Below are 25,440 nucleotides of genomic sequence, written 5' to 3' on the forward strand. Positions count from 1 at the left end.
TTATTTTTTTTGTGAACATACTGTACAGAGAGGTTACAATTACATGGGTAAGATAATGAGTACATTTCTTATCAAGCATTGTAGCCTCCTCCTTTGTTTCCCCTTCCCATCCCTTCCCATCCTCCCCCCCCCCCACCCCCCCCACCCAATCCTCCCCACCTCCCCCCCCCCCCACACCAACGTTGTAAAGCTCATTTTCGACATGACAACTTGTACTTCTCATTGTTGCAACAGGTCCACCTGTATCCTTAAACGACTTGTTTTTCCCCATCTCCTCCACAAGTTATACCGACATCAAATATAGTGAAAGCAGTGGTTATACTGTGGGGGAGGGACATACAAAGAAATAATCTTATAATTGCGTTAGAAACAAATGCATGAAAGAGAAAAACATTAAAAAACATATCTAAGGGTTCATTTTCCTAACATCACATTTCTGTTTGTGTTTTTATTGTGACATTTAACACAATAAATCTACAAACTCAAAGATCTGTGATTCTCTGAAATTCATTACAGATTATACATTGAAGTATGAAGTATTCTTTCAACATTTTATTTAGTATGTATATCTGAATTGAACATTATTTGATGTTGTTATTTCAGCTAAGTATACTGCTTCTTTTGCCTTCATCTTTATAAGTAACTTGGATTTAGAGGCTTAACACAACTTACATTTAAATATTTTACTCATTTTTTCCTTAAATTCTCTCCTGAGAGTATTTTTCAGCAGCTACCCTCTTCAAACATGTATTCCCCTTAACTAACTGTTCTCTTTTATATAATTTCTTCTCCTCAGAGATTATAGTAAGATAGATAGATAGATAAATAGATAGATTTGTTAAATCTTTGTCTGATCCAATAGAACACAAAACTCATTTTTATATCTTCTATTTTTCTTGTCAGTTGTGGGGCATGAACACTAGGCTCACTTCTGGTTTTCTGGTGGTTAGTTGGAGATAAGAGTTTCATGGACTTTCCTACCTGAGCTGGCTTTGAACCATAATCTTCAGATCTCAGCCTCCTGAGTAGCTAGGATTACAGATATGAGCCACTAATACCAAGAAAATTTTATATCTTAACGTGCTACTATGCCCATGGTGTTTGAAGAATTTCTCTTGTTTATAAACAATTTGACACACTCATATCTATATATATTGACTGTATTTTCAATATGCTGTCATTACCAAAGTAAATGTTTAGTTTATAGCATTTGATGTAAATTTTTTGATGATTCAAAGACATACTCCTATACTTATTACTAAGTTAATTTTTTCCTTATCTTCACTTTATGCCTGGATTTTTTCACCCAGTCCCAAGGCTTTAAATAGTACCAACACATTGATATTATAAAAATCGATGCTAAAGTTTTTGTTCTTGCTTTAACACTTACTCTTGTTCATCTCTTTTTTTTGTCAGCCATGGGGCTTGAACTCAGGGTCTGGGTGCTGTCCCTGAGCTGTTTTACTCAAGGCTACTGATCTACCACTTTGAGCCACAGTGCCACTTCCGGTTTTCTGGTGTTTAATTGGAGATAAGACTGTCTTGGACTTTCCTGCCTGGGCTGGCTTTGAACCACAATTCTCAGCTCTCAGCCTCCTGGGTAGCTAGGATTACAGGCTTGAGACACCAGTGCCTAGGTTGTTCATATCATTTTTTTTTTTTTTTTGCTTATGTGGTGCTGAGGAATCGAACCCAGGGCCTCAGGCATGCAAAGCAAGCGCTCTACCACTGAGCCACCTTCCCAGCCCCTGTTCATATCATTTTTAAAGATCAGTTGATCACCTGAGTACATAGATGGATAAACAGAGGACAGATATATACACATACAAATGAACATATAGAAGGAAGACAAAGGAAAAGGACAAGAAAGAATCTGAAAGTCTAGCAATTATAGATTGTGGGGAATTCTGTTTTGTTTTTTTGTTTTTTTTGTTTTTTGCTTTATTGGGGGGGTCCGGTAGTGGGGCCTGAACTCTGGGCCTGGGCGCTGTCCCTCAGCTCTTCAGCTCAAGGCTAGCGCTCTACCACTTGAGCCACAGAGCCACTTCCGGCTTTTTTCTTTTTGCTTATGTGGTGCTGAGGAATCGAACCCAGGGCCTCAGGCATGCAAGGCAAGTGAGCCACCTTCCCAGCCCAGATTGTGGGGAATTCTGATAAGATAGTTATGATACTTAGAACAGTAATGGAGTACAGAGAGTGATAACCAACTGGCCATATATTGTAGAGAACCTGGTAAAACTGACAATCTTTGATGACAGAATATGACTGAAGAGGAGATATCAAAGATCAAGTTTACTTGCATGTTTTGATCATGAATGAATAAGACTACATTATTCAAATAGAAGAGATCAGGTAGGAGTGAGGTTTGGGTACACTGAAAAAAACAAGCACAATTGTGAGATGATTGTACAATTTTTAACTGAATATCAGAAGTGAGATCAAAACTGGAAGATAATTTCAGTTAAAGAAGAGATAAACATTTAAAATCATACAATTAAGTTACAAGATCACATGTAATAACTTATTATCAACACTACAAACATTGAGAGATTAGATATTGTCTTGTTTCCTCTTTCCAGTTTATCTCTCAACATTTATGTAACTAGCTTCAGGAGCTTGTTGGCCCAGGGGTGTGGCCACTACTAGGCAGCATTGTTCTCTCACTGCTGACTCAACATAGCACTGTGACATACAGCAGTGTTGCTATGTTACTAGTGCTCAAAAGCTGAAGACCAAAACGCCATGTCCTCAGACCAATTTGGTTTCTACTAAAGGCAACATGTTCCTGGCAAGGAAAACATTTGGACCAATCCCACCGTGGTTCTAAGTTGCAGATGTTTCAACACAAGGTAAGATCAGATGCCTTTCAAAATATTCTTCCCCCGCTGCCCCCCAACCCCCGCCCCGATTATGGTACATGATCTCTGGGCCTAGGAGCTGTCCCTCAGCTCTTAAGCTCAGGGATAGCGCTCTACCACTTTAGCCACAGCGCCACTTCTGGTTTTCTGGTAGTTTATTGGTGATGAGTCTCACAGATTTTCTTGTCCAGGCTGGCTTTGAACCACACAATCCTCAGATCTCAGCCTCCTGAGTAGCTAGGATTACAGGCATGAGCCACTGGTGCCTGGCTTCAAAATATTCTTTAGTAAGAGCTGGGAACTTGTGGCTCAAGCCTGTAATCCTGTCTATTCAGGAGTGTGAGATCTGAGGACCACAGTTTTGCACAGGAAATTCTGTGAGGCACTTATCTCCAATTCACCACCCTAAAAAAGCCAGAAGAGGAGGTGGAGCTCCAGTGGTAGAACACTAGCCTTGAGCGAAAAATCTTACAGACAGTGCCCAGGTCCTGAGTTCAAGCCTCAGGATTGGCACAAAAATAGTAAAGGGGAATTATTTTTGTTTTATTTGGGTAATTCCATACATGTCTATAGTGTACTTTAAATATTTTCATCCCCTCTATTTTGTTTTTTTATCCCCTTGTGATACTTCTACTTGAAAACAGGGCTTGGTGGATTTGATTATGCTTTCTTCATATATACGTATGAGAGATAGATGATACATTGATTGATAGATAGATGATAGATATAGCTAGAGATAGATTTAGACATATACATATGTAAATACATACATAGATAACACACATAGATGCATACAAATGTAGATACATTCCAAATTCACCTCCATTGCCCTTTCCTTTCATACACCTTTCCTACAGATTCCCTTAGTCTCCTTTTTTCATTTATATTTAAGTATATTTTATAAAATTTATTAGCATATATTAGTTCTGACAAGGAGATTCATTGTGAAATTTTCATGCATCTATAATCTACTTCGATTAAACTTACAACTGTTCTCATTCTCCCTCCTCACATGTCTTCTATTCTGAAAATTAAAAATTCTTTAGGTTTTATCCTCCTGTTTTCATCCATGTATATAAAGTACATTCACCATATTCACTTTCCTTCACTCTCTTCTTTAACCCTTCCCCAACCAGACAACTATTTTAGATACGTGTTATTCACTTTAAGAGTTATATTTCATATTTGATAGAGAACATCTGATATTTATATGTCTCAGTCTGGTTAATTTCCCTCAACAATGTTACCTTTAGCTTTACCCACTTGCTTGTAAGTGGTATAATTCCATTCTTATTCCTAACTTAATAATATTACATATTATTTATATACCACATTCTTTACCCATTCAATTGTTTAACAGCTAAAATGATTCCCTATTACATTACTGTACATCAGGTTACTTTTACATATAAGTGTCTATATATTTTTAATATATATTGACTTACAGTCTTTGGATATATGCTAAGCAGTCATATAGAAGAATCATAAAACTGTTCTATGTTTAGAATTTAAAGAAACTTCCATACTGATTTTTATAGAAAACTTCAGTATTTTACATTCCTACCAAGAGTGTATATAAAGGTCTATTATTCCACAACCTTATGAATATTTGTTGTTTACTTGTTGATAGGTTGAGATGGAATCACAATTATGTTTTGATTTGCACTCATTTATGCATAAGGACATTGACTATTTTTCATGTGATAAACCATTTGCATTATTTTGAAAACTGTTCATTTTCATATTCAACAATTGCATTATTTATTGTCTTGATGTTGAATTTTTCCTCATTTTACATATTCTATATATTAGTACTTTATCTGATAACTAAATGTCAAAAGGTTTCTCCAATCCTATAAGTACTCTCCTGATTATGGTCATTGTTTCCTTAATTGTACTGAGACTTTTTAGTTTTATGTAATCCCATTTTTCAATTCTGGTTCTTTTATTCTGAGTAAATAGGAATCTATTCAGAAAAGCAATGCCTACATCAATTTTCCTGGCATTACATTAATATCTCTTATATAAAAAATCACATCTATATAAATAAAAAACACAAATAAGTGAAACCTTAAATCTACTATAGAAAAGGACAGAAAAAATTATAGCTAGAAATTATAGATAGACGAACTATTTTTCTGAGTAGAATTACAATTGCCCAGAAGGTGATAATAAAGATTGGCAAATGAGGGCTGGGAAGGTGGCTCAGTGGTAGAGTGCTTGCCTTGCATGCATGAGGCCCTGGGTTCGATTCCTCAACACCACATAAGCAAAAAGAAAAAAAGCCGGAAGTGGCGCTGTGGCTCAAGTGGTAGAGCGCTCACCTTGAACTAAAGAGCTGAGGGACAGCGCCCAGGCCCAGAGTTCAGGCTCCATGACCGGACCCCTCCCCCCCCAAAAAAAAGATTGGCAAATGAAACTACACTGAATTAACTAGTTTCTGTACAAGAGAAACAATTATTGAAACCAAGAAACAAATCTTGGAATGAAAAAAAAATATTTGCCAGTCATTCAGCAGTCAAAGGATTCATATTTAAAATATACAAATACCTCAAAGTTAAAAACAAAATAATCCAATTAATAAATACCCCAACAAATGGAACTGTTAGCAAAAAATAAACAAGTACAAATGGATAATAGATGCATAAAGAAATATTCAACCTCAGCGTTAAATGAAATTCAAATCAAATTGATTTGATTAATTGATTAAGATGAAATCTCAGAATGGCAATCATCAAGAAAACAATCACTGAGGTGAAGATATAGGGAGAAAGACCTTTCATACACTGCTGGTAAGAATGTAAACTAGTACAACTACTATGGAAGTTAATGTAGAGGTTTCTTATTAAAAAAAAACTACTACTTAAAAAAAAACCTGGCATACCACTCCTGGGAGTACATATAAGAGTTTAAATCAATATTACGTAATGAAACCTGTATAAATATATTTATTGCAGTTCTATTCACACGACTCAGTGAGAGATGAATAGAAAAAGAAATGGCATGTATATATCAGGGAATAGTACAGAACCATAAAGAGAAATGAGTGGAATGGGAAGAGAAAATGGGTGGAATTTGATAACATCAGATTGAACAAATTAAGGCAACCTCAGCTATCTATAGTTTTATCCATATATACACATATATTCATATAAGCTAGACATGAAACATATATTCATAGACACAGACATACATATGCCAATGTCAATAAATAAAAGTGGGGCTGGGAATGTGGCTCAGTGGTAGAGTGCTTGCCTTGCATGCATGAGGCCCTGGGTTTGATTCCTCAGCACCACATAAGCAAAAAGAAAAAAGCCAGAAGTGGCACTGTGGCTCAAGTGGTAGAGCGCTAGCCTTGAGCTGAAAAGCTGAGGGACAGCACCCAGGCCCAGAGTTCAGGCCCCACAACCGGACCCAAAAAATATAAATAAATAAATGTGCAATATGTATCTATACATAACATGATGGTAACTCTGTGAGATCATCTAAAGGGATGAAGAAATAGGGCAAAATGGATAATTTCAAAACACTTTGCAACTATATATGAAGATAGCTATATAACTCTTTATATATAGCTATATATAGTTATATATAACTGTATATGAAGATATAAAAAATAATAAAAGTAAAGGGCTGTGGGGCGGGGATGGAAAGTAACCATATTCTGAGATAAATTTGATATATGTGTATTTGAAATATGGTGAAATGTTTTGGTGCACTTAATACACTAAAGAAATTAATTACAGGAAATTTTAAATGGGCTTTATTGAGGATTACCAGCAGGAAGAGGGAGGACTAAAGGTTGGAATGAGAATGAATATGGTTGAAATTGCATGTGTAAAAATACAACAATAAAATTTGTTGAAATTGCTTTAAGTACTAGGAGGAAATATGAAAGAATGATAGGAGTGGTGTTGATTGGAGTACATTTTATATATATACTTGTAAGGGTTGCTAAAAAAGGCCAACGCATGGTTCAGGCAGAAAAGAGTTTATTAGGAGAAACAAACCCCTGGCTTGCACAGATGTAGGTAGGTGTGCAGAGAGAACTAATGGCAGATAGAGGTTATATGGGGAAAGGCAAAGAGGATGTGTAGCTGCCACAGATGCAGAAGTGACCTCAGAAGATGAGGAAGTGACCTAAGATACTAGGGTACATTTGCTGACTCACAGTCAGATGGTTGACAGTGAGGTGATTAACAGTTACAAGTGCTGGTTTGAGGTAGGTGATTTCTGATAAGGCTACATGCTGTCCTTCACAAAAAGGAGGGGGGAAGGAGGCTCTTCTGGACAGAGCTAACACTCTGATCTTTTGATAGTTATAGAGGGATACCAAATCTTTCTACCTTCCTACTGACAAGGGGCATCGGTTTTAGGGGTAAAAGGGAAAGATGTGGTCTGGTTCAGGAGAAGCTAAGAGCAACAGTTCCTTGGTGATCAACATGCATATCGTCTTTGGATGAAATCGGAAAGAAATCTCATGAGCCACGGGCCAAAGAATAAAGCAAAATAAAGCATTACTAGATAGCCTAAAAATGACAGAATGAAAATTGTTATGAGGACATAGAGGGGAGGAGTCCTTGAGGATGTAGTGGGGGGAGTCCTTAAATACAGAGAGGTAGTATCTGTAAGGACATAGAGGGTGCCCATATGGTGTAGAGGGAGTCCATAAGAACATAGAGTGGGTCTTCAAAGAGATCCTCAAGGACATAGACTGAAGGAGGCAACAGGTGGAAGGCATCCCAGTCCACCAGCGGCATCTCCAGCTAAGAGTCAGATTCTCAATTCAGGCATCCCAAAAATGAGAAGAGGCAAGCCAAAAGGCATAGAGATCTCTCTGGCACATCACCACATTAAAAGTAGGAGACAAACATATCCCATAGATAAGAGTCATTAACCAGACATAGACAAGAGACAGTGTAGGGAGAGCATGGCCAGTGATGGTAAAAGCAAAAAGTCAGCCATGGGGTTCTTTCACCAGTGTTAGTTCTAGGATTGGGTGGCCACGAGGTGAACTGACCCAAGAAAAGAGAAAGAAGCAGAGGGGATCTAAAGACTCCTGAAACGATCTCCTCCTAGGTTTTGGCACCAGATGTAAGGATTCCTAAAAAGAGATTACCATGCAATCCAGGCAGAAGAGATTTTATTGGGGAGAACCAAACTGCAAGTCTGCACCAGGTGTAGGTATGCATAGAGGTGTGCTGGGCCCCACTCGAGAGTAGCGTGTAGGGTGTAGTGTGTAGCACATTGTAGCTTCACTGATGGTGTAGAGAGATTATATAGAGGAAGGCAAGAAGGAGGTGTGGCCACAGCAGGTATAGAAGTAACCACACAAGGATGAGGACCTTTTGCTGTTTCATAGTCAGGTAATTGACATTCAGGAGATTAACAGTTACAGATGATTACCAGTTTCAGGAAGGAGATTTCTGGTAAGGCTACATATTGTCCTTCAGGGGAAGAGGGCTGTTCTCCTGGGTAGGTCTAACATTTCAACCTTTTGATAGGTATAAAGGGGCACCATCTCTCCCTGGCTACTTGCTACTGTCAAATCATGTTGGTTTTAGAGGTAAAAAGCCAAGATATCATCCATTTCGTCCAGGAGAAAGTAGCAGCAAGAGTTCCTTGGTGGTGAATGTATGTATGCATCTTTGGATGAAATCTGAATGAAATTTTATGAGGCAGAAGCCAAAAAGGAAAAAGGGAAAGTCCTGTGATCACATACAGTGGCAGAGTCCATGAGGATGTAGAGAGTAGGAGTCCATGAGGGCGTAGAGGGGAGGATTCCATGAGGATGGAGGGGGGAATCCAAAAGGATATAGAGGGAGGAGTCCATAAGAAGGTAGATGGTGTCTGTAAGGATGTAGTCTATAAGGATGTAGAGCACGTTGGTAAAGATGTAGGGGGGTCCACCAGGATGTAGGGAGGAGGAGGCACCAGGTGGAAGGTATCCCAGTCCACCAGAGGTCTCACCATCTGAGAGTCAAATTCTTGATTCAGGTATCCCTGAAATGAGAAGAGACTGGCCAAAAGTTGTAGGGGATCCCTCTGGTATGGTGTCATATTGAGACAGATGAACAGAAGGCTCATAGATTGAATTCACTCACCACATGTAGTGGGGAAATGGTGTGGTTGATGCTTAGCCAGCAATGGTAGAGGTGGGAAGTCCAACGTGGAGTTTCTTTGCCAGTTTGGGTCTGAAGAGGAGTGATCAGTAGGCAGATTGATCCTTGGAAAGAAAAGCAGAGGGGATCCAGTGATTCTTGACACTATCCCCTCCTAGGTTTCAGCACCAGATGTAAGGGTTGCTGAAAGGAGACAACCACATGGTTCAGGCAAGAAGAATTTATTAGGAGAACCAAACCACCAGCTCGTGGCAGATGTATGTATCCAGAGAGCAGCATATAGCAAGTAGCACAATGCATGTAACATGAAGCATGTAGTGTGTAGCAGGTAGTGCATTGTAGCCTGACTGATGGTGGAGAGGGAAAGGTGAAGATGAGGCGTGACTACAGCAGGTGCAGAAGTGACCCTCAGAGGATGAGGTCCTTTGCTGATTCAGGTAATTGACAGTCAGGTGATTGACAGGCACAGGTGATTACTGGTTTCAGGCAGGTGATTTCTGGTAAGGTTAGGTGCTGTTCTTCACAAAGTGGGGGAAAGGGGCTGTTCTCCCCCAGCAGACCTAACATTCCAGCCTTTTGATAGGTTTAAAGAGGAGCCGAGTCTCTCTGACTACTTCCTGCTGGTAATGGACATCCATTTTAGGAATAAATGGCAAGGATGTGGTCTGGTCCAGGAGAAGGCAGCAGCAACATTTAATTTTTGGTGAATGCCTGTATGTGTCTTTAGATGAAATCTGAAAGAAATCTTATGAGACAGAGGCTGAACAGCAAAGCAAGGGAAAACATTACTAGGGGGCCTACAAATGGCAGAAAGAAAATTCCAGTGAAGACATAGAAGGGAAGAGTCTGTGAGGACATAGAAGGAGTTGCCTGTGAGGATGTAGAGGTGAGAGTCCATGAGGATGTAGGGGGAAGGAGTCCATAAGGATGTAGATGGGGTCTATAAGAGCATAGGAGGGGTCCCTAGGGATGTAGAGGGATACGTAAGGATATAGAGGGGGTCAGTAAGGACAGAAAGAAGAAGGCAACAGGTGGAAGGAATCCCAGTCCACCAGAAATACCTCAGTCTGAGAGTCAAATTCTCAAGTTAGACATCCCCTCAGAAAGAAGAGACTGGACTAGAGGCATAGGGGATCACTCTGGCATGGCACCACATTGACAGAGACAGAGGACTCATGGACAGGATTCAGTCACCAGATGTAGAGGAGAGATGGTGTGGTGGATGCTTGGCCAGCAATGGTAGAGATGAGAAGTGTGATGTGGGGTTCATTTGCCAGTCTGAGTTTGAGGAGAAGCAGCTAAGAGGCAGATTGATCCTTGGAAAGAGAATCAGAGGGTATGCAGCGACTCCTGACCCTATCCCCTCCCCTGGTTTTGGCACCAGATGTAAGGGTTGCTGAAAGGAGACCACCATGTGGTTCAAACCAAAGAGAGTTTATTTGGAGAACCAGACTGCTAGCATGCACCAGATGTAGGTGTACAATGAGGTGTGCTAGGCTTCACTAGAGGGTAGGGTGTAGAATGTTGTGTAGCAAATTGTAGCTCAACTGATGTGGAGAGAGAGTATATAGGGGAAGTCAAAGTGGAGGTGTAGCCACAGCAGATGCAGAAGTGACCTCAGAGCATGATGACCTTTTGCTGACTCACAGTAATTGACAGTCAGGTAATTAACAGTGATAGGTGATTACCAGTTTGGGGCAGGTGATTTCTGGTAAGGCTATGTACTGTCCTTCATGATCAGGATTGGAGGAAGAGGACTGTTCTCAGAAGACCTAACAATGCTGAAATGTCAAAATGAAATCTTCTTTGCACAACTAATGTATGCTAACAAAAAAAGTCACTTGAAAGCCCAGTGCCAGTGGCTCACGCCTGTAATCCTAGCTACTCAGGAAGCTGAGATCTGAGGATCTCGGTTCAAAGCCAGCCCAGGAATTAACCACCAGAAAACCGAAAGTAGTGCTGTGGCTCAAGTGGTGGAGTGCTAGCCTTGAGCTGAAGTGCTGAGGGACAGTGCCCAGGCCCAGAGTTCAAGCCCCACAACCGCCAAAAATAAAAAGTCACTTGATGCATCTGTGAATGATTTTGTTCAGTGTGTGAGGTAAAAACCAATTTTCAATATGTTGATATGCTGTTTTACCAGAACCATTTTTAGGGCCCCAAATCTGTTGGGTAGATCTCTGTGGACATATATGTAGATTTTTAATTCTATTGCATTCACCTACATGTCCTTTTATTTACAGTACCTTAGTTTCTTTGTTTAATATGGCTCTGTATTCTAATTTGAAGTCAGATATTGTGATACTTCTAGCATTGTTCTTTATGCTTAAGATTGCTATGGATATTCAGAGTGCCTTGTAACTGCATATAAATATTAGGATTGATTTTTTATTTCTATGAAGAAAAGAATGATGAACTATACCACTTGTGTAGGAGGTGGGTTAGGAGGAAGAAAATGAGGGAAGAGATGACACTGTTCAACAACAATGAGATGTACAAGACATTATATCAAAAAACGAACTTTACAATTTTGGCACGGGGTGGTGGGGCGGGGAGGGGGAAGATGGGAAGGGATGGGAAGGGGAAACAAAGGAGGAGGCAACAATGTTTGATAAGAAATGTACTCATTACCTTGCTCATGTAATTGTAACCCCTCTGTACGGTATTTAAACAATAAAAAAAGAAATGTACTCAATACCTGACTTAGGTAATTGGTAAACCCTCTCTGTATGTCACCTTTACAATAAAAATTAAAACAATAATAATAACTATGATGAAAAGTTGAGATATCTAGACATGTTCTTGGCATGTAATTATTACAAAAATTTTGATGGGTATTGCATAGAATATATAGTTTGTTTTTGACAGTATTAATTTGAGCAATCCACGAACATAAAAAGTTTTTACATCTTCTAGTGTCTTACAAAATTTCTTTAATCCATTTTTACAGTTTTTATTGTACAAGTATTTCACCAGCATGTTTAAAATAATAGCAATTCAATTTTTAAGGCTATTAGAAATGAGATTATTTTCCTGATTTTTTTCAACCAGTTTATTAGCATATAGAAAATGTATTGATATTCTCATGCTGTGTTTTACTACCTTACCAAAAGTATTTATCAGATCTAAGAATTTTTAGTGGTGTCTGTAGTATCATTTAAGCATAAGATCATTTAACACAGTTCCCAATCACACTCTACTTAACACATCACAGGCTCACTCTCCCAGGTCCCTACCAATTCATAGTCTGTTGTTTTCTATACAGGTGCCATTTGGTTACCAAATAACTTACCCTTTAAAATGTCATTAAATCGAAAAAAGAATAACAAAGATAAAAATGAATCAAGAGTGCCTCAACAAACTCAAAATGAGGTAGTTCGTGGGATTCAGATGTCAATAAATAATATCGCTACACAAATCAGTAATGTCAACAAATACGCAGAAGGCATGCTTGTCAATCTATGCAGAGAAGTTGATGAAACATCATCTAAACTTATGGCCTTACAAGAAAACATCATCCAGATCACTAATGATATGAAATACCAGGACATAAACCAGAAAGATTCCACAGACTCTAGTGAATATACTGCATTTTCACAGATCACAAATGTTCAAACAGAGAGAGCAAAGTTTCTTAAGCCCTCATTGGCAAAGTTATATAAAACTCAAGATGTTAGCATACAGACACTACCTAGTTGTTCTGGAAGTGACTCTGAAACAGTAGTAACTAATCATCATGATAATGTGTACTTATGTGCAACTTGTAAAAGAAAGTTTAGACCTGAAATTAAAAAATATCAAGGCAAACACAAGGAAGAGTATGAGCATCTGGATGACACCAATGGAACAAAAAATATGCCTCAACTTCAGGTGGAGATAGTAGTGAATCACAACCAAGCCACTTGTGGAAACTTTTCCTATTCACATATAAATCAGCCAAAAGAAAGTACTTCAGTTTCGACTAACCAGTTTACTGACATAAATAATCTTCTAACAAAAACAATAGGAACAATTTTATCAACTCCTCCTCTCATGAAAAGACATGATTCTGTAAAGATGGAAAATTCTAAATATGTCAGGTATGGAGTTGGTACTTATGAAGAACCTCAACTCCAACCTCAAATCCATCATAAAATAGAAATGTTTACCGATTCCACACCACCACCTTCACCACCTCCTGTCACATCTTATAGGATGCCTCTATTAAGTACTTCCGTGGTGGAAAATCCTTCATTTATACATACTACTAATCATGTAACATCCCCTGCTGTGACAATAGCAAAAGAATCAATCTCAAAACATACCCAGACTATTCCTCAAGCATACTTTGAATGTCTCTCACCATCATTTACTGTTTCTAAACCTCTAGAGTATACAAAGAAACTGCAAGATCAAATTAAAAAAGATCAAGAAGTACTATTTTCATCTGTATCAAGTAGTTCAGTAGTCTCAGACAGAGACAAAATAAAGGATACGTATTCAGATTTATCTAACAATACTTCTTTACATATACAGTCACTAAAAACTTCATCTATTCCAAATTCAAGATCATCATACACACAACCACCCAAAACTTCAGTTATTCCAAATAAAAGGTCATCGTTTATACAACCAACAAAAACTTCAGTTACTCCAAATTCAAAGTCATCATGTGTACAACCACCAAAAACTTCAATTATTCCAAATTCAAAGTCATCATGTGTACAACCACCAAAAACTTCAATTATTCCGAATTCAAAGTCATCATGTGTACAACCACCAAAAACTTCAATTATTCCGAATTCAAGGCCATCATGTGTACAACCACCAAAAACTTCAATTATTCCGAATTCAAGGTCATGTGTACAACCACCAAAAACTTCAATTATTCCGAATTCAAAGTCATCATGTGTACCACCACCAAAATCTTCAAGTATTCCTAATTCAAGGTCATCATGTTTACAACCACCGAAAACTTCAGTTATTCCGAATTCAAAGTCACAGTATGTACAACCACCAAAAACTTCAGCTATTCCAAATTCAAGGTCATCATTTGTACAAACACAAAGATCTTCAGTTGTGTTAACACCAAAAACGCCACATCCAATTACTCACACATATCAGAATCCATCATTATCAAAATCAGTAATTGCACCAAAATCAAATCATCCAGTTCAACCAACATCAAAAAGTTCATTTCCTCATCGGTCCTGCTCATGTTCATACTCATCCAAATCTTCACTTCCATCTCCAAGAGTTCCACGTGCCCAGTCACAGAAATCTTCAGTAGTTCCTCCAAGATCTTCAAATGTAAAATCAACAAGATCTTTGGAATTTTCAGGAAAATCTTCCTTTGCACATTCAGCTGGACATTTGAGACCAAAAACACAACCACCTCCAAGTATGAAGTCAACCACATCTTCTAACTTAGACTCATTTTCATCATTTCCCCAGAAATCATCTGCCATTTCCAGCTCTCATTCTACATCAGGAACCCAATCTTCATCTGCTGCCATTCATCCTGCTGTAAAACAATGTGGTTCTGTTTCTCCGATTTTTGCCAGGGCCAAAAACACACTAATGGAAATTATAAAAAAGAGTATCCAGCTAAACAAAAATGAAGATTCTAGTGAAGAAGATGAGAAATAAAATTTCAAAAAATGAAGGAAAGAAAAGCTTCTAAGTCATCATAAATCTATGCAAGAAAACACTCACCAGAAGAAAACATGAGTTCATGGGGGGATAATAATCCCTAAAATAAATACAAGTAAATGAAAATTAGGACTCTTTCTTCATTAGTATAGTCATAACTATTTCTTTTTGTATTAGAATAAGCTATTTCTTTCTATCTTGTAAGATATTTATTATTACTTATAGTTTTCTTAATATACATTGAATTAAAGCAAAAAAATTTTTTGGGGGGGTCCAGTCATGGGGCCTGAAGTCTGGGCCTGGGCGCTGTCCCTCAGCTCTTCAGCTCAAGGCTAGCGCTCTACCACTTGAGCCACAGTAAAGCAAAAATTTTAACAGTCAATTACTAAAATAGATTTTTTTTTGTCGGTCATGGGGCTTGAACTCTGGGCCTGAGCGCTGTCCCTCAGCTCTTCAGCTCAAGGGCAGTAGTCTACCACTTGAGCTACAAGGCCACTTCCGGTTTTCTGGTGGTTTGTTAGAGATAAGAGTTTCACAGTCTTTCCTGGTATGGATGGCTTTGAACCACGATCCTCAGATCTCAGACTCCTGAGTAGCTAGGATTACAGGTGTAAGCCACTGGCGCAGGTTCCTACAATAGATTATTTTAGTTTAAGTAATATTTAAATTCTGAAAGCATCCAGTCACTTTATTCCTAAGTAACATTTTGTTTAAGTATTCAAAACTCCTACTTCAGTTATGAATGAGAACTCCAAATATATAGCGTATAGGTCTATTAAGAAATGGTTTAGTTTTATAAATTAATTTTATATATTTATAATACATTAAATATACCTGAAGGTACTTCAGTTTAAGGATCCCAATGGATCTTGTCAAGATGCACTTTTATTCAATCAGCTACTTTTCAGTTTTTATGTGATATGCTAAATATTTACCAAAGTATTAGAGTCTTCATCTTTATTTCTCGACTCCCCAACTCAGATTTGTATCATATCCCTACCTTCTAAGAAAAATTCTGTCCTTAGCCAGTGACAAGAAATAGTGTCACAATAAAAAGAGGCAGAAAAAAAGATAGGAATTAGGGAGTATTCTTGGCTTGTTGAACAAAAATAGGAGAACTTATGCTGATATGTACAAAAAGTGGTGTGACTAGGTTTAGACTGATAAAAGCATACATGAATACACACACACACACACACACACACACACACACACACACACATATATAAAATGTAGAAACACATATATGTTAAGATAGGGATAGATGGCCAAAAGATAATTCTCAATGAAGTTCACACTTTGGATAAACACAAGAATATCTTAAGAAATGTTTGAGACTAAATAATTGTACAATTTATCTGAAATTTAAATTTAACTGAAGATTCTGGAATTTACCTGGCAACTACATATAGAGATTAAGAATTAAAATAAATTAAATTAATAAAAATAAATTAAAATAAATCAATTAAATTAAGTTAAAATCCAAGCAGATTGGGTAAAGAGAGACTTAGAGACATTAGAACTGGTAAGTGAAAGTGTTTAGAATGGAATGGAAAGTGGACTTGAAAAGTGTTGCTATGGAATGAATTCTCTTTAATAGTCTTTAGGAGATTCTAAGAAAAAAATTGTTAATATTACACAAGAGAAGCAACAGTGTTTTACTAAAGGACTCCACATAAATGATCCATACGTGACTCTAGTATTTCTTTGGGCTGCCAGAACGTCCTGGTTTTACTCCAAACTAGGTCCCTTTTTCAATAATGAATAATTAATAATTAATCAAATTGCAAGAAAGGAGAATCAGTACTGATATTCTAATAATTCTTCTGGGAAAGAAACTGGAATTCGATTTTTTTTAGGATCCTTAAATTAAGGATCTCATTGTTTTATTTTAATTTTTATTTTTTTTATTGTGAAAATAATGTACAGAGGGGTTACAATTACATGGGCAAGATAATGAGTACATTTCTTATCAAGCATTGTAGCCTCCTCCTTTGTTTCCCCTTCCCATCCCTTCCCATCCTCCCTCCCCCGCCCCCCACCCAATCCTCCCCGCTACCCCTCCCCCCACCCAATTCTCCCCGCTACCCCTCCCCCCACCCAATCCTCCCCGCTACCCCTCCCCCCCACCAAAGTTGTAAAGTTTACAAACAAGACCACACTAAAGCTACCAGCACGACTATGTTTATTGCAGCACTATTTACTATAGCTAAGATATGGAACCAACCCAGATGCCCCTCAATAGATGAATGGATCAAGAAAATGTGATATATATACACAATGGAATTTTATGCCTCCATCAGAAAGAATGACATTGCTTCATTTGTTAGGAAATGGAAAGGCTTGGAAAAAATTATATTAAGTGAAGTAAGCCAAGCCCAAAGAAACACAGGTCCCATGGTTTCCCTTATTTGCAATATCTAGTATATGTCTGAGTCAAGCAGAAACGGTCAGATAAGGTGATGTTAGGGAAATGAGCCCTAAGATATGTATTTTAAATGTTTTTTTTTCTTTCATGCATTTGTTTCTAACACATTTATAAGATAATTTCTTTGTTGCTTTGTATGTCCCTCCCCCACAGTATAACCCCTGCTTTCACTGTATTTGATGTCGGTATAATTTGTGGAGGGGAAGGGGAAAAACAAATCGTTTAAATAGGGATACAGGTGGACCCATTGCAACAATGAGATGTACAAGTTGTTATGTCAAAAAATGGAATTCTATTTTTAAAACTCATGTTAGGGGTAATAAACTGGAGTAGAAGGCCACACTAACCATGGAGATAAAGAAAAAAAAATGTCCCCTTTGTCTCTGCATCTAGAACGGCTACTCCACAGGAGTGACAGGAATATTTTTCTCTGGTGTACATGAATTGTAAGGAATTTCCAATTTGCTAAATTGAAGGAAAGCAAAGTATGTTTGGACCACCCATAAATCCAACATAAGATAAATGAAGGCAGAAGACACTAATGGAACAGTCCATCTATCTGGTTCCAGTACTGACACCTTGTGGTAGCAACGAAAATAGCAGTCAAAACTAATGTGCGAAATTGACAGCACACATTTATTTTCTCCTTCTGAGGAAATAATAATCAGAAACAATCCCTATACTTTTTCTGATTATTGTCATCTTGCTATTTCAGGAATAAAGCATTATTATATATGTATAATAAATGTTCATGATAATTATTTCAAATATTAAAAACATAACAACCTCCTTTTATCTACCTATCTTATAAGACAGAATATATCAGTTATGCATACTAACTAAAAAAATTCAGGGGAAATTAATGGGCCTGAAAAAATCATATCGAGTGCATTTGTTTCTAACTCATTTATAAGATTATTTCTTTGTAGCTTCGTATGTCCCTCCCCCATAGTATAACCCCTGCTTTCGCTATATTAGATGTCGGTATAATTTGTGGAGGAGATGGGGAAAAACAAGTCGTTTAAGGATACAGGTGGACCCGATGCAACTATGAGAAGTACAAGTTGTCATGTCAAAAACGAACTTTACAACTTTGGTATGGGAGGGGATTGGGGGGGGAGGCTGGGAAGGGATGTGAAGGGTAAACAAAGGAGGAGGCTGCAATGCTTGATAAGAAATGTACGCATTATCTTGCCCACGTAATTTTAACCCCTCTGTACAGTATGTTTTTTTTTATTTGTTTACCCTTCACATCCCTTCCCAGCCTCCCCCCTCCCCCCCCCATCCCAATCCTTCTCCCCCCCCCCCACCGACGTTGTAAGGCTCGTTTTGGACATGACAACTTGTACTTCTCATTGTTGCAATAGGTCCACCTGTATCCTTAAACGACTTGTTTTTCCCCATCTCCTCCACAAGTTATACTGACATCAAATATAGTGAAAGCAGGGGTTATACTGTGGGGGAGGGACATACAAAGCAACAAAGAAATTATCTTATAAATGCGTTAGAAACACATGCATGAAAGAAAAAAACATTAAAATACATATCTAAGGGTTCATGTTGAAAACGAACTTTACAACTTTGGTGGGGGAGTAGGGGGAGGATTGGGTGGGGGGCCGGGGTGAGGCTTAGAAGGGATGGGAAGGGGAAACAAAGGAGGAGGCTACAATGCTTGATAAGAAATGTACTCATTATCTTGCCCATGTAATTGTAATTCCTCTGTACAGTTTTTTCACAATAAAAAAATTTTTAAAAAAGAAAGGTTGACTCTGATCAATTATATCATATACATCAATGGACATGTTAAAATAATATATATACATGAATACATACATGCTTATATACATACATACATACATACGTATGTACATACATGCTGTGCAAGAAAACACACCACCAGTGCTATCTTCAAGGTTAGAATTATAGGTAATTTTTATGTGAATTTCAATGTTTTATAAAGTTAAAAAAATTACATTTATAAAAAGATATCTATGAGACACAATTGTAATCAAGAGCTGCTTTGACTAAAATGGAGCTTGTAAAATAATTGAGTGCTATTCTGGAAAAGTGAATGTTTAAATAGGGATACATGTGGACCCATTGCACCAATGAGATGTACAAGATGTTATGTCGAAAATGAACTATACATCTTTGGCGTGGGGGGAGGGGGGAGTGAGAGGGATATAAGCGGGGGTAGAAATGGGAAGGGATGGGAAGGGGAAACAAAGGAGGAGGCAATAATGCTTGATAAGAAATGAACTCAATATCTTACCCATGTAATTGTAACCCCTCTGTATGGTATTTTCACAATAAAAAATAATAATCTTTAAATAAAAAGAACCTTAAACAACAATGGGAAACTGACAATAGTATTGTAGAGGTACTGGTACTGAAACCATTTATTTGAGCTAAAACTTCAGTTTAGGAATCCTAATCAAACTAAGCCACTCATTTGCTGAATGGTAGAAAAAGGAGATTTAATCAAACATGGCCATATCAGGAAGACAAAAGAGCCAAAGATTGATGTTTAAGTAAGGTAAGAGTTGAGGAAAGAGACCCCAGAGGTGTGAATTGGATGGGGCACTCATGGGAAAGGCTAATGGATGCAGAGAGCTCCTGCAGGCCATGTGGAGCCTCTGTGTGTCTCTTCTAGAGACAATTTATTAACCCCTGCATATTGCACCTCAGGCAGAGGCCCTCACTTGAGATGCCTCCTTTCTAGTGGAATCACTGTTTATCCTTTTCTTCAATAAATCGTTGCCATTTTATTTCTCCCTATGTGTCTGTGGACTCATTCTTTGAGACTTTAAAGACAAAGGATCTAATCCAGGAATTGCAGTTTTATTTTTGGTATCACAATAAGAAGCATTTAGCTTTCTGATGTATAGAGCTTCTATTATTCCTAACCAAACTTGTTCTGTCTCTAAACACACAGTATACCCCACATCCCATACTAGGAGTGGCATTGATTTATTCCCACACTAAATAAAAAGCATAATGTTTTAAATACATCCAAGATTCCATTTTTTCTTAATGGAAGGAAGGAGAGATTCTCCCAATTGTGAAGGGAAAAAAATGCATTCCTCCAGGTTCCAGACCACTTGGAGAAGTTTTGCCCAATAGATTGGTGGTGGAGACAAAGAATTCTTGTATACAGCAGTTTGTTGGTGAAGCTCAAAAATTGTAAGAAATTTTTTGTTGTTGTTTTTGATGTACTATGTGATTTTTTTTTTATTCTTTGTATGTTCTTCCCCCTATGGTATATCCTCTGTTGTCACCGTATTTGATTTTGGTACCTCAAATCTTGTATATACATTTATCTAATTTGGGGAGGGGAAGGGGAATAACAAATTGCTGAAACAAGGACACAGGATGACCCATTGCCACAATGATACTCACAAGGCACTATGTTGGAAATGAACTTTATAGCTTCGCGGGGGAGGAGTGAGGAAGGTAGGGAGCAAAGGGATAGTAGGAGAAAAATAAAATGCTCAACAAGAAATGTGCTCCTTACCTTACTCATGTAACTGTAACCCCTCTCTACAGCATCTTTACAATGAAATAAATCTTTAAAAAAAAATTAAGAGACCAGTCTAAAATCAGTGTAGACTGAATGTGGGATGAATAATGAGAAGATAGAAATAGGTAATGCCGGGCTGGGAAGGTGGCTCAGTGGTAGAGCACTTGCCTTGCATGCTCGAGGCCCTGGGTTCGATTCCTCAGCACCATATAAGAAAAATGTAAAATCACACTTTCTTGATCCACTCATCTACCTGAAGGACATCTGAGTTGGTTCCATATCTTAGCTATGATAAATAAACATACTACATACTACATGCTACAATAAACATAGTTGTGTTGGAAGATTTAGCATGGCCTTATTTGTTTTCATTTGGGTAAATGCCCAGCAGTGGGATTCCTGGGTCATAAGGGAGCTCTATGTGGAGTCTTTTGAGGAACCTCCATACTGCTTTCCAAAGTGATTGAACAAGTTTACACTCCCATCAACAATGCAGTAGGGTTCCCTTTTGGCCACATCCCTGCCAGCATGTGTCGCTATTCAATTTCTTGATTATAGCCATTCTAACTGGGGTGAGGTGGAATATCAATGTTGTTTTGATTTTCATTTCTTTTATGGCCAGAGAAGGTGTTATTTCCTCTTCAGAGAAGTTTCTCTTTAAGTCTTTATTCCACATATTAATCAGGCAGTTGTTTCTTTGAGGATTTGTTGTTGGGGGAGGGTTTTTTTTTTTTGAGTTCTAAGTATACTGTAGATATGAAGCCCTTCTCTGTTGTATAGCTAGTGAAGATCTTCTCCCAATCCGTAGGCTTTCTATTGATCTTGCTAGCTATGTCCTTTGCCATACAGAACCTTTGCAGTTTCATGCAATCACATTGGTCCAACCTTTCTTTCATTTGTTGTGTTTCTGGGTCTTTATTAAAAATTTTCGGCCTAGGGGCTGGGAAGGTGGCTCAGTGGTAGAGCACTTGCCTTACATGCATGAGGCCCTGGGTTCGATTCCTCAGCACCATATATGCAAAAACAGAAAAAAGCCGGAAGTGGTCCTGTGGCTCAAGTGGTAGAGCGCTAGCCTTGAGCTGAAGAGCTGAGGGACAGCGCCCAGGCCCAGAGTTCAGGCCCCATGATCGGACCCCCAAAAAAAAAATTTCGGCCTGTGCCGAGGAACCTCAGAGTTTCTACTATTCTTTCCTGTAATGTTTTCAGGGTGTCTGCTCTTACTTTGAGGTCTTTGATCCATTTGGACTTGATTCTGGTGCAGGGAGATATATATGGATCTAATTTTAGTTTTCTGCCGGTGTTTAACCAATTTTGCCAGCATCATTTACTGAAAAGGTTGTCTTTCTTCCATTATATATTTTTGTTTTTGTATATATTTTGTATTGTAAAAATACTGTACAGAGGAGTTACAGTTACTTGGGTAAGGTAATGAGTACATTTCCTATCGAGCATTGTTACCTCCTCCTTTGTTTTTCCCCTACCATCCCTTCCTTCCCCATTTCCCCAGTTCCTCCCCCCCCCACCCCAAAGTTGTAAAGTTTCTTTCAACATAGTGTCTTGTACATCTCATTGTTACAATGCATCCTTATTTCAGCATTTTGTTATTTCTCTTCTCCTCCACAAATTAGAAAAATGTATATACAAGATACAGGGCACCAGAATCAAATACAATGAAAACAGGAGTTATACCATGGGGGAAGAACATACAAAAAACAAAAAAAAATCACATAGTACATTATAAATACATTAAAAACAACAGCAAGAAAGATAAAACCACTTGTGTCCCTATCTTGGAGTTCATTTCACTTAGCATCATCTTATATGGTCATATGTACATAGCTTTTGAACTTTTCTGTTTGTCCTAGACATATACTAGTAATTGCAAATAATGAAAACCATGGAACCTATGTTTTTGGGCCTGGATTACTTCACTCAATATAATTTTTTCTAAGTCTTTCCATTTTCTAAAAAATGGGGTGGTGTCATTCTTTCTGATGGAGGCACAGAATTCCATTGTGTGTATGTGTATATATATATATACACCATATTTTCTTTTTTGTATATATTTTCGTTGTAAAAATACTGTACAGAAGAGTTACAGTTACTTGAATAAGGTTATGAGTACATTTCATATCAAGCATTGTTACCTCCTCCTTTGATTTTCCCCTACCATCCCTTAACTGCCCACCTCCACAACTCCTCCCTCCCTGTCCCAGAAGTTGTAAAGTTCATTTGGAAAATAGTGTCTTGTACATCTCATTTTTACAATGGGTCAACCTATATCCTTATTTCAGCATTTTGTTATTTCCCTTCCCCTCCCTGAATTAGAAAAATGTATATACAAGATTCAAGGCTCCAGAATCAAATACAGTGAAAACATGGGTTATACCATGGGGGAAGAACATACAAAAGAAGCAAAAAAGAGCAAGTGGTAGAGTGCTATACTTGAGCAAAAGCAGCACAGGGACAGTGCCCAGGCCCTGAGTTCAAGCTCCACGAATGGCAAAAAAAAAAAAAAAAAAGAAAGAAAGAAAGAAAATTTTCACTTTAGAGTAAGATACTATATATCTATCCATGATGGGTTTTTATATCACCCATGATGATTAAGAATCTGAATGGTGTTTTTGAAAGCAAAGCTCATAAGTCAGGCTGACAATCAAGTATTTTATGTATTGCAGCAGAGTTCTCTGAATTTAATTTCAGCATTCTTAGATATTTAGCCAATATGTCCCAAAAGATTGTAGGTGATTTTTTTAATCCCTAGAGGAGCAACAGTATTGAGGATAGTTTCATTAAGATTCTATCCATTCAAAGGTAAAAAGGTAGTTGCGACTTGTCAAGCAGAATGCACAACAGAACATCCTTGAGATCAAGGATATAGAATAACTTATATTCTGTTGGTAAGGCATTCAGAAGAGCATGGGGGTTAGATAGAATAGGATTAATGCAGTGAAATTTTTTTTCTTTTTTTTTTAATTTAATTTTATTTTATTTGTGAACATACTGTACAGAGGGTTACAATTACATGGGCAGGATAATGCGTACATTTCTTACCAAGCATTGCAGCCTCCTCCTTTGGTTTACCCTTCACATCCCTTCCCAGCCTCCCCCCTCCCCCCCAATCCCAATCCTTCTCCTTCCCTCCCCCCCCCCAGGGGCTTGAATTCAGGGGTTGGGCCCTGTCTCTGTTGCTCAAGGCTAGCACTCTACCACTTGAGCCACAGTGCCACTTCCAGTTTTTTCTGAGTAGTTTATTGAGAACAAGAGTGTCACGGACTCTCCTACCTGGGCTGGCTTTGAACCATGAACCCCAGATCTCAGCCTCCTGAGTAGTTCAGATTACAGGAATGAGCTAGCAAAGTTTAGGCTGGATTTCCTCAAATGCCTCTTGTGTCAGAGTACTGCTTTAAATGAAGATTTGGCATGCATGCCTTCAAAAGAACCTGAACAGGTATGGCTTGTTTAGCACTGCCTAGTATTGCTTTACTTCACACTGCTGGATTGATTATTTGGTATATTGTAGTAGGAGGGCATTTTCTCAACTGTTGACATCATCTCCAGTGTTCACATCAGTTGAAGATGAAGCACTTATTCAGGAAGCACGTTTACCTGCATTGGTTTTTCCTCTAGTACAAATTTTGGCTTCAGCCTTCAGCTTTTCAGAGTGTGTTTTCCTAGCAAGGGAACTGGACATTCCAGTTCATACAGAAGGTTTGAGAGTTAGGTAAAGATCATTCTGCTGGCTAAGGCTTTCCCAATAGTCTTGTGATTGTTAAAATTCTTAACCCTTTTGCTACAGGGGTTGTGAAAAGTGAATAAGGCTGGGTTCTTATGTCTCATGCTTATAATCCTAGCTACTCAAAAGGGTGAGATGTGAGACTAGTGGTTCAAAGCCAGGTCAGGCAGAAAAGTCCATGAAACTCTTATCTCCAAGAACTACAAGTGGAGCTGTGGCTCAAGCAGTAGGGTGTTAGACTTGAGCAAAAATCCTCAGGGACTATGTCCCAGCCCAGAGTTCAAGTCCCAGGATTGGCACAAAGAAAAGAAAAGTGAACACACAGGCCCAGTAACAAAGAGGAAAGCTTATGAGTTTTTTCTTCGCCATCAATTATAATGGTTTTCTTGGGGAAAAATAATGCTGGATGCTGAAATGGTGGTGGGAACCCCATGGCCTCCTCAGTTCTGCTCAAAGTCACTATCAATTCCTACCATCTGATGCTTTGGCTCAGTCTATTCATTTTTATTTTTTATTTTTTGGTCTGGTTATGGGGCCTGAACTCTGGGCCTGGGTGCTGTCCCTCAGCTCTTCAGCTCAAGGCTAGCACTCTACCACTTGAGCCATAGGGCCACTTCCGGCTTTTTTTTTTCTTTTTGCTTATGTGGTGCTGAGGAATCGAACCCAGGGCCTCATGCACGCAAGGCAAGTGCTCTACCACTGAGCCACTTTCCCAGCCCCAGTCTATTCATTTTTATAGAAGAGTTTGGGCCAATATCTCTTCTAATTCTCATCCTCCCTATAGTATTTACATTGATTCTTCCCTATGAGCCTCTTCCTTTTTGTATATGACCTCTATTTCCACCAGATTTCTACCTTCAGACATCTTGTATGAAGATGATTTGTTTGTCTTTTTGTTTTCTTTATAATTTTAGATCCTACAAGTTATTTCCAACTGAGTAGGGGGTCATGCCCATAGACCCTTCAACTTTTGTAGTTTTTCTCTAGTGTCAGAGGCACTTTGTTGGGCTCACCTTTGTCAAAGATGTTAAAATCTTATTTAGGTTATCAAAATACCCTGATTTTGTTCCAAATTTCATTATTTATCTCTACACTGTTCTGATTCCACCAAATTTCTAACTCATTTGATCTTTCTCTTCTGTATGGTT

At 38.3% G+C, this 25,440-nt stretch overlaps 1 pseudogene; it reads right to left on the bottom strand.

Annotated features, from left to right (window-relative positions):
* LOC122097674 overlaps positions 1-7,618 on the bottom strand; it is a 99,295-nt pseudogene extending 91,677 nt beyond the window's left edge.
* Between the last annotated feature and the right edge of the window lie 17,822 nt (positions 7,619-25,440).

Source organism: Dipodomys spectabilis, unplaced genomic scaffold (assembly GCF_019054845.1).
Source record: "Dipodomys spectabilis isolate Male_0828 unplaced genomic scaffold, ASM1905484v1 ptg000424l, whole genome shotgun sequence".
NCBI lineage: Eukaryota > Metazoa > Chordata > Mammalia > Rodentia > Heteromyidae > Dipodomys > Dipodomys spectabilis.